The sequence below is a fragment of the Tasmannia lanceolata genome, unplaced genomic scaffold (genome assembly GCF_043159265.1).
Source record: "Tasmannia lanceolata isolate RefF3 unplaced genomic scaffold, GAP_Taslan_0.1 ptg000015l, whole genome shotgun sequence".
NCBI classification, from domain to species: domain Eukaryota; kingdom Viridiplantae; phylum Streptophyta; class Magnoliopsida; order Canellales; family Winteraceae; genus Tasmannia; species Tasmannia lanceolata.
Window position 1 is genome coordinate 21,121,253 of NW_027518692.1, and position 10,977 is coordinate 21,132,229.

Here is a 10,977-nt window from a genome sequence, read left to right on the forward strand (position 1 = left end):
ACAAAATCAAGGGTTTGGATGGCCTGTGGTAATGGATCGTGGATCACACATGTAATTCTGATATACATGCTGATTGGATGGCTACGATTTGATATGCCTAGTTATATACCTTTATTGGGTATATATCGATGGGTAGCCTTTTATTCTGTGCGTGACAGCGTGAGTAACAAGATATGTTAGAATCTGTCAGAGGAGTTGTTGGCTCTTTTCATCTAGTACACTTCCCAATAGAAAGAAAGATTCCGATTCATACTAACCTACGCCGGCTTAAAATACGCACTACTCTGAAGGATGCCAGGATGGATAGAATGATAGTGATTTAAAACTATTTTTACACACAAAATGAGATGTGACTTGAACCAAATCTATTCAATTTTTACTTGGAGGGGCCTTCATATCATGATAAGGAAAGTTTCTAACTGGGGACATCAAAATATGAGAATTTCCTGCTTGGGACGTACTTTTGAAAAATTGTTAAGAGGGGACGAAATGGGGGTTATCAAGTCTCTAACAAGAGTTATCAAACTCTCAAAAGGGGGTTATCAACCCTCTTTAATAATTTTTCAAAAGTGTGTCCCCAGTTGGCAATTCTCGTATTTTGATGTCCCCAATGGCAATTTTTCCTCTTGATAATATCTCACCGGATTACGCGGGATTAGCTAGCTTCCATCTTAGAAGGCATTTCGTGTGGATGTTGCATGTCATACCACCCACCTCGTTAATGAAGAAAAAAGTTATTGAAAAGTGAGCCTGTGTGCTTGGTCTCACATGCATGGTTTAAAACTTCGGTTTCGGTACCGGATCCTGAAATTTTGAATTTCGACTGAAATTCTGAAATTTCTTAACATTTTTTTATTTTTTTTTAAAGGAGAATTTTGGACATAAATTCCAAAATTTTGGCCGAAATTTGGTAAAGGCCAAAATTCAAAATTTCACCAAATTTCGGTTTCGGTCCCCACTGAAATTCAAAATTTTGAATTTCGGTCGAAATTTAAAACCATACTCACATGCAAGAGCCTGTCCGCGAAATGCATAGAAGCTAGCAAATCCCTCACGCATATACATATTTTTTCCCTCCAAATGATAAAAGGAAGAAAAATTCTCAAGAAAAAAAAACCACTAGAAATGTTTTGCTTGTAATCCAAACCGGCCCATTAATGGTCTTGCGAAAATATTAAATAATTATCAAAAATCGAGATTTTTGAGTTGAAATAGCCGGTGAGTTAAATAATTAAAGACAAAATTTTGAGATAAATGAGATTTCAGCCGAAAATAAACTACTGTTTCGGGTATTACTGATTTCGGTTTCAGTCTCAACCAAAACCTAAGATCTCAGATTTTGGCCGAAATTTAAAACCATGGGATGTATCCACCGGCTATTTCCCATGAAAATGAGTTTTTGGGTAACTCATTTTCCATGGCGTTTTCCTCCAAAATAAAAAATTTCCTTAATCTTCCTAAAAATTTGCAACCTTGCTAGGCCCTCGTAATTTCTTTGTACAAAATTTTATTTTCCCTACATCAAAATGGCCCTAAGCATAGACCGTCTCATGCATAAATGTTACACCAAAACTCGATGTATACCATCTCAACCATCTAATATTGTACAGACCCACCTCTTGGATGGGATTTTTGTAACAGCAGATCAATTTCATACCTTTGGAAGGATCTCAAATTCTCAATAGTCTATTGATCTAACGCCCATGATCATCCTATTAGTAGCCGCCAACTGGATGGTTTTGATCAACCAGCCCATACAATGATTAGACGGTGCAGATAAACTGTACACTGAGCTTCGATATATACTCACCAAAATAAATACACTGAGCTTCGGCATATTCCTTGGCCACCAGTAATGGCTTTTGCAATGATGATATTTATTTGAAAATTTAACATTATGTAAGGTTTCTTTGTCATTCAGACCATTACTTTTTCTTTATTTGATAGGTAAGCTGGGATTAGGAGAACGGTTTATTAAAATGTGAAAGGTATTAACAAATACAACATTAATCCTATCACAAGAATAGGGATACAAACCAAGAATAGGGATACAAACCAAGAGAGCAAAGATAAGACGTATAACACAAGATCTCAAGAGCCATGTTAACCCCTAATGTTATAGGACGTCTATCATCCTCTGACTCAGCTTTTTAGAAGCAAATTAAGATGGAGTATCATGGTTCTGGTTGAGAAGGGTATTACTTGCAACAAAACCATAGATCATGGCACTTGCCAAAAGCTCTATGCTATCATGAGAAATGGAAAAACTCTTTCTGCCATGAGGGTACCTCTTTGATTATGTAGACATTAGAAGTCTAATTAATTAAGAAATTTATTAGACTTCTAAAGTATAATGTATGTATGAATTCAATTATTTGAAAAGAGAATATCATTTTACCAAAGACAAAACAAAAATACAAAGGTCATCGCATGGTCTTTTTTGCTTTGAAGAATAAACAATAAGATTGTATTTATTCAGAAACAAAAATTACAAAAACAAACCCACGCATACCCGGGGATAAATTACATAGGCAGCTCTCTAACATGAAGTGACATCGAGCTCTTAGTAACAAATGTTATTTAGGAAAAATCTCTCCTGCCTTTATCACATCCTACACATTGCTTGCTTTTATAAGTAATATCTCACAATCCATTTTCTTAAATACATCTCTACAACCACATTTTGCAATCTTATATTCATCTCTTTCTAGATTTTTTTTTTCAAATATGTTAATCTCAAATAATGTCATGCATTTTTATCGAATAATGTCATGCGTTGTTTTCAATATATTTAGATAACTTAATATCGCATGATGTCATGCAATTTTAATTTTTATAATGAACATATATCTTGAATCAAGTCATGCATCTATATATGTTCTTTTTGAGATATCTTCTAAATCACACATTGCATCGTTATGTTTCCGCCCGAGCAATATTATGCATTTCTAAATATCCCTAATAACATCATGCATTTATTCTGTTTAAATTTTGTGTGATTTTTAAATTTCCTATGTCACCTGTTCCATCAATCTTGATATATCAAATCCTTAAATGTGTGATGCATTGTAATGCTTCTGATAGAGCGTTCAATTGATGCTGCATTCATGCTTAAAACAAACAACCTCTTCGGTCTCACTTGATTCAGATCAATGAGTTGTACTCTTTCAAAATTTATCTTCACATCAAGAGCATTCTTGATCATTGTCTGGCATGCATTCACAGAGCTTGCTTCTGCACAATGAAACACATATATATATATTCAGGACTTGTGAAGGTAAGAGACAATAAATCAAGGATTTATTTATTTCAAAATACTAGATATAAACAAAAAGATATGCAACTAATTTTCGAAAGACTCACTATTTGTCATATAATAGAAGGGGGCCAAAAGATCCTTACATTTAAAAAGGAAATGATAGAATTACCCTCTTTCCTTCACCGGCCACCCCCCTTAGTGCAAAAGACAAGTCATAACTCATAAATATTAGGGGTGCAAGTTTGGCCCTGTGAGCCCTAACCCCACCCGAGCCCGAACAGGGTCTGAGCTAGATTTTTCAACCCTAAGGGCGGGCCTAGGTTCATTTTTTAGGCCCTGACTCAGGGTTGGGTCGGATTTAGGGTTGATACCTCGGGTCAGCCCGACCCGGCCCAACCCTAAGTTTTCTATTAAAGAATTGAATCATCTGTGCATGTTTCTTTTGTTAATGTTTTCTATTATCTTGGATTGATGTTTCTTTATATTATTATTATTGTCTCTGTTGCCCGTCATGTTATTGAATTCATATTGTTTTATTTTGTTGCATTTCTCTGTTTATTGATCATTTTGTTCTATATGATATGCGGTTGTTTTATTTTTGGCACTCTAAACAGGTATTTGCACTAGGGTCAATCAGGGCAGCCCGGCTTAGCCCGACTCAATCAGGGCCAATCAAGGCAGGCCAGGGCTACGCTGAGCCCTGCAGGGCGGGCATTGGGTTGAGGTTTCTTTGGCCCTGACTAGATGGGATCCAGGGTTGGGCTAGGATTTTGAAAAACCCGACCCAACCTGACCCTGTTGCAGCCCTATGTGGTGGCTCAGGGAAAAATAGTGGGCGAATATATCACTACCCTTTTTAAAGGGTCTAAACAAGTGGGACCACATTCCACATGTTGGAATGATGATAGCATTACTTTGTTTGAGAGTTGCTACGAAGAACCTTTCCAGGGTTTTGCAAACTCATTTTGAAGGATTTATTTATAGATTTGAAAATTTACCCCGTTTTCAAGGAAAATCTCAAACCTAAGATAGACCCTGGATTTTTTCTACGGAATATTATTTTCCATGGAAATTTTTTTATCTCATGCATAAATGATACATTAAAACTCGGTGTATAGCCATCAAAGTGTTGCACAGACCCATCAAACCCAATTATACAAATCAATTGACCCAACTCTTGGATGGGATTTTTGTAGCCGGAGATCAATATCATAATTTTGAAAGGATCTCAAAAGTCTATAGATCATCCGATCAAGAGGCTGTCAATTGGATGGTGAATGAACCGGTGCAGTAATTGGACGGTGCAGATAAGCCATACACTGGTTTTCGATGTATATTCACCGAAACAAGCAGAATTACCAAATAAAAGGAAACGAAGTGGAAAACAACTTGCCTAGAGCAGGGAAGATAGGATGAAAGCCAAAGCTTAAGAACACCAAAGAGTTTCAACAAGGAAGAAGAATATATATAGGGAAATGATATATTTGCCCCTTTATTTTACTTGAGACAGCCCCCTCTAAGTGTAAAAGAGTAATAAAAAATCACCATGCATACTGCATAGGCATAAATACACTACAGGGGCTGTCCCATGAAAAGAGTAAATGAAAAGCAAAAGCATATCCCATTCTCGTGGTGGAGATAACTTTTGGTCAGATATGTCCCTTCGGGAACCTTCCAGGAAATTGCCACCACAAAATTTTCGTAGATTTTCTCTGAAAGACCAAAGATTATACACTGAATTTCAGTGTATAATTATGAGCTGATATATAGTTTTCTTATTAGAAAATAGTAGTAGGGCAAAAATATAGATGGGGTCCAGTTCGAGAATCCAAAACATTGATTTTCTGTGCTGCATTTCTGCGTTAACAACTCCAATAAATAAGGTCTCCTATTGGACAATCCTAGCCCTTCAATGGCTTTTTGGCTTATAACAGTAAAGGGCCCATAAATTGAAGCGTTAGGATGGGCCTATGAGGTACTAATAAATAAAGAAGGGGTGAATAGGACCGCTTGGTTTGGCTAATTTCAAGCTTTTTTATGGCATTTGAGGGGATGTGCGCTCTCTTTATTTGTTTCTTGCGCACGTGTCACAATGAATGATCCCGTGTTTTTTTACAGCACAAGATCCCGTTTTGCTAGCAACTTTCTTTCCCAAATTATAGTTGGATCGTGGAGCCCACCTGCAATTTGGATCTGCTTGCTGATCGGATGGCTACGATTTGATAGGCACGTGGCCCCGTAGTTATATACTGAGCTTGGGTGTATATAGGTATATGGATTGCCTTTCGTTCTTTGCGTGAGTAATTAGTCAAGTGACTCTGTGAGGAGTTGTTGGACTCTTTATTTGGAATAGCACCCTACTTTAAATGTGTTTGTCAGAGAGAGTGAGTGAGTAATGAGTGAAGAGAATCTGACAGAGGAGTTGTTGGCTGCATTATTTGCCCGGGCATTGAAAAAATCACCCGATGAAATTACTCGGTATTTTTTAAAATGGACTGTACAGATGATCCAAAAAGTCCATTTGATGGGCCACAATGTAAATGGGTTGTGCCCCAAAAATCATTTCCATAGGTCCTAAGTAGGGGTGTAAACGAGAAGAGCCGAGCCGAGCCGAGCTTGGCCAGGCTCGGCTCAGCTCGTTAAGCTCACAAGTGAGGCTCGGCTCGGTCAGGCTCGCGAGCCTTACCGAGCTCGGGTTATATTATGTTCACACCCCTCATCTTCCCTGGACAGCCCTACTAGTGTAATTTGACTACTTTTTTTACACTATGGGGGGTGGTCCTAGTAACAAATGGGGTTCCAAAAATGAAGTGACATATTTTGCCCCCCCTTTTCACTCCATGGGCAACCCTTTTAATGTATATATTAATATATAATATATATATTTAAATATATTAAATTCTTAACGAGCCTTAACGAGCCGAGCCGAGCCGAGCCTGGCCTAACTCGGGCTCGGCTCGTTAAGGATTCGAGCCGAGCTCGAGGGAGCTTCCGAGCCCGAGCCAAAATTGACACCCTTAGTCCTAAGGGTGCAACTCAGGTTGAACCCAACCCAGAGAAAAGTTAGGTCGGGTAGGGTATCTTTCTGGTAGGGTTAGATTGGGTTTTCGTAACCCGGGTTGAGTTCAAGTTGGGCTCAGGTATAGTTTTTGGGCAACCCGACTCAAGTGAAACCCGACTTTTTTGTGATTTTTTTTCATTTTTAGTAAGCTTAAAAACTTGGGTTGGGCTAGCGTGAAACTCAAGTCAGGTTGGGTTCAAGTTGGATCGGGTTGAACACTTGAACCTCATTGGGTTGAGACTTAGGTTTGGATTGAGTAAATGTCTCCTCAGGATGGGGTCCGGCTTGGCCTCAACCCGACCCAACGTGACCCGAGTTGCACCCCTACCATAGGATGATCCCAACCTCATCTGGAAATGATTTTTGGGGCACAACCTATTTACGTTGTGGCCCATCCAATGGGTGGTTTTGATCATCCTATAGTGCGGGCTGGACAGTCCATTTTGAAAAATATCGGAGGAATTCATCCTAGAAGGGGGAGAATTTGTCACTGCCCTAAATAACGGGGGAATTCATCCTACCTATTTATCTTTCACTTTTCATCAGCTTGTCTTATTTCACGAGGTGGTTGGTTTGACATGCAACAGACCATCGGCGAAATGCTTTTGCGATGGATCTTAGCAAATCCCAAAATGAACAAGGCAAAATCTACTAAAATGAGCCTATGTGGCTGTTCTCTCACGCAAAAGTCAGCTGTGGAATGCCTTTTTGGGAAATTCCCTAGCAATTAATGACTACTCCTGTACAACACGAGGGGAAAAAAGGAGCTAATAAATCATTTCCCCTTCATTAATATCTAGGCTTTCGCATAAATAATTGTTACCATAACGTGAATATGTAGGGTTGCAACTTGGTTCTGGTGGGTCAGGTTTTCCAATACCCTCCCCACCTGAGAATAAACCATACCCTACTCGAGATAGTTTCTCGGGCTAGGTCGAGTCGGGTCAGGTCGGGTTTTTCACATTCTCGATGAATTCCATTAATTAACAGCTGTTGATCTAAGTCTTCTTGATGCTTATAATCAGAACAATATCGGTCATGCTGACGAGCAAATGATTGGGATCCTTTGGGATTTGTTTAGACACTTGAAAGCTAGTAGTTCCTTAAAACTCTTCAAGTAATTCATGCATAAACTAACAAGTAACTTTCCAAAAACTGATTAAAGCCACCAATAGTACTAATTAGATTGCATCTCGGTTCTGGCGGGCCGGGTTTTCTAGAAGCCTACCCCACGCTAGAAGAAATCTTAGGTCGGGTTCGGTCGGTTTATTTTAAAAAAAACCTAATAGGTACCCAGAAATAGACAAGAAGAAGATGAAATAATGGTTCGTTTGGGAAACCAGTCCCTCGTACAATAGCACAAAGTTTGGTTGAAATCTTCTCTACCTTTTTTATTAGGAGATGAGAGCATATAAAGATCTACAATATTCCCAAGTTTCAACACAACCAGGACTCTACAGCCAATCAGAATAAATGATAAATAAAAGAAAACTAAAGGATAAAATTAAGAAAACTAAAAGATAAATATAAAAGATAGATAAAACTAACAAGCCAACGTAAGCGTTGGTTATTGACATCCCTAAAATTTGGGGATTCAACATTCCCTTCCCCTTGAAAATTGTGTTGTCCTCAAGGTTGTTGATTTTCTTCGTCTTCTTCTTCCTTATCACTGTCAAGAACTTGAATTAACTGAAATTGAGGAAGCTTGCATTTGTGACCAAGAACAAATCGCTCGTCACAGTTGTAGCACAACCCTTTAGAATGTCTCTCCTTCATCTCGCCTATTGTAAGCCTTCGAGGATCCTTCGGATCTGATGTTGGGTACTCATGCTCATTCATTGTAGCTAGATTTTCTCTTTCATCATCCGTGCCAACCCAATAGCATCATTCAATGTCTTCGGACGGAAGACTTGAACTTCTCCTACCAACTCATCCTTGAGACCTCCCACAAAAGTCCCAATTAGGGCCTTCTCAGTCCATCCTTCCACCATATTTGATAATTTTTCGAACTCTTTCTGATATTCTCTAACCATACTTGTCTGTCGCAGCTTACTAAGGGCTGAGTCGAAATCTTCAAACTTAGTAGGCCCAAATCGAACACATAAGGCTATCTTCAAGTCCGTCCACTCCATATTTTTGTGAACCTTCTCGTACCATTGGAACCTTTGTAGCGCTTCACTCTCCAGATGAAACGATGAAAGAGGTACCTTAATGTTTTCTGCAGTTTGATGGAAGCGAAAAAATTGTTCTGCGCGATATATCCATCCCGTAGGATCTTCTAAACCATCAAAGAGAGGAAACTCGAGTCTCGTGAATCTTGTTTGGACAGATCCACCCGTTGCTCCAGACCTTGATGCGTCGTTTTCACTAATTCCATATTGGGAGAGGTAGCCTTGCCACGGGAAACCTCATCCTCAACGGATTTGTGGTTTTGAATTTCCATAACCTTGGAAAACATCTCCGTCAGATTGTTAACAGTCTCTTCCAGTCCCTCATACAATAGCACGAAATTTGGTTGAAATCTTCTCTGTTTTTTTTATTAAGAGATGAGAGCATATAAAGATCTACAATATTCTCAAGTTTCAACACAACCAGGACTCTACAACCAATCAGAATAAAGGATAAAAAAAAAAAAACTAAAAGATAAATATAAAAAATAGATAAAACTAACAAGCCAAAGTAAGCGTTGGTTATTGACATCCCTAAAATTTGTTAATTCAACAAAACCCGAGATTCCTAAGCCCAGCCCATGGTTTTTTTGGGTAAGGAAAAAGTCACCGAAAATAAATCTAAAATCGCAATTAATAGCTATACATATCTACGGTAATCTGATATATAATGTGGGGTATCTATGATGTAGATCGGATTTCAGCCGAGGAATTGTTGGTCAACATTTAGTAGGGCAGCTCTTTGTTTTCCATGAATAAAGCATGTAAGGGTTTTAGTAAATGTGTAATGGTGTATGCTGTAAAATTATGGGTGTAGGAGATGTGGGAGTTAGAAAAGTTGGCCAGGGAGAGTGCATGTACAAAGGAGTGGTTGGTTGGGCTTGTAACTGCACAAGACAGTTGGTAGCTGACAAGGGGAGGTTGTTGCAACCAACTTAAACCACCTCAGTTTTTCCAGCTGTCAAAGGGCTGGCTTCTTCTAGAACCTTCACTTTCTCTATAAATAGAGGAGGAGGAGCACAAGAGGAGTTTTTGGAGATGAGAAAATAAAACTGGTCGTGTGACCTTGTGTAGAGCTTGTATGGAACTTGGCTTGGACTCGTTCTCGGTAAAAAAAACATATGCAGAAATTAAATTTCTGCCAGTGTCTATTTGTGAATCGCTAATCTCTGCAGTGTATAAATTCTTCCTAATTTGTTATATCCAGTTTACATAAATGTAGTAATCTGATATATAATGTGGGGTGTGGGCATGGTGCCCATGTTTTCTATTTACGAGATTTGCTAGGCAATTTCATGGAAAGCCATTTGGCAGGCAGGCTTTTGCATGATAGAACAGCCACCCCAAATGAATTAAGGCCACGTTTGGATACCCACAAGATTTAGATTTGGATTTAGTTGACATTTTGAACTGGATTAGATCCTAAAAATTTCCAAATCAGCTACGACAGTGCAAAAAATTCCGATTTTCAAATTTGTTATGTGAGACATTATATGGAAATCAATATTTGTGGCAACTTCCTTCAGCGTCGCTGCTCCTCGACGTTCCTCCGGCAGCAGCGAGACATCCCTCCCTCCCTCCCTCCCTCCCTCTCTTAAAACATGTTCATGAAGATGATGGATGTATTTTGTATCCAAAACTCAAATCCAAATCAAAATACAAATGCATGAGGTATCCTAAGGGCCCTTTTGGATACCTCAGATTTTGTATTCGGATTTGGATTTGAGTTTTCAGTACAAAATGAATAGGTGCCAGCTCATGTTGGGGTAGACAGAGAGGGAATGGGGTAATTCCTGCTGCATGGGAGAGGTTGAGGAGCCAAGAGGGTGAAGGAAACTGCAAGATCTGTGGATTTCTAATTTCTTATTTCCACAGCTTATTTGGAAATCCGTTTTTTTCACTGTCAGTCGCTGAATTGGAAATTCAAGGATTTGATCGGGATCCAAATGTCAGCGCAAAAAGGGTTGCAAATGTGAGAATTCCAAATCAAAATCTTCTCGGCATCCAAACGGGCCCTAAATGTTTAAGACATAAGTTGTGACCATGGTTTTAAATTTCGGCCGAAGTTCGAAATTTCGGATTTCGGTGGGACCGAAACCGAAATTTGCCGAAATTTCGAATTTCAGTCTGAATTTTCAAGAAAATGTTTTTTTTAATAAAAAAAAATATTGTTACAAAATGTCGGCCAAAATTTGGTTTGCAATTTCAAACTAAAGTGCCAAATTTCGGATTTCGGTGGGGTCTGAAATTGGTACCGAAATTGAAATTTAAAACCTTGGCTGTGACAAAGTCAACCTGCAAAATCCCTATTCAGTAAGTACAGTGGAGCCCACTTCTTAGGAAGATCCAAATCATTAACTTTAAAAAAATTTAGAAAAAAAGAGACAAAAAAGAAAAAAACTGGCAGGTATTAGGCTTTCGTGAAAATCATCAACTGTATGATGATCATATTGAGAATCGTAAACTTCAGAGAAAGTTGGAAAATAATT

The 10,977-nt window shown here is 38.7% G+C and overlaps 1 long non-coding RNA gene across 1 annotated transcript; it reads right to left on the reverse strand.

Moving 5' to 3' along the window:
• Window positions 1-2,413: 2,413 nt before the first annotated feature.
• LOC143845348 (uncharacterized) lies at window positions 2,414-5,755 on the reverse strand. The gene is made up of 2 exons (XR_013234403.1): window positions 4,653-5,755; window positions 2,414-3,234 (listed from the first exon to the last, which is right to left on the reverse strand). It is a non-coding gene; the product is annotated as an uncharacterized LOC143845348 (long non-coding RNA).
• Between the last annotated feature and the right edge of the window lie 5,222 nt (window positions 5,756-10,977).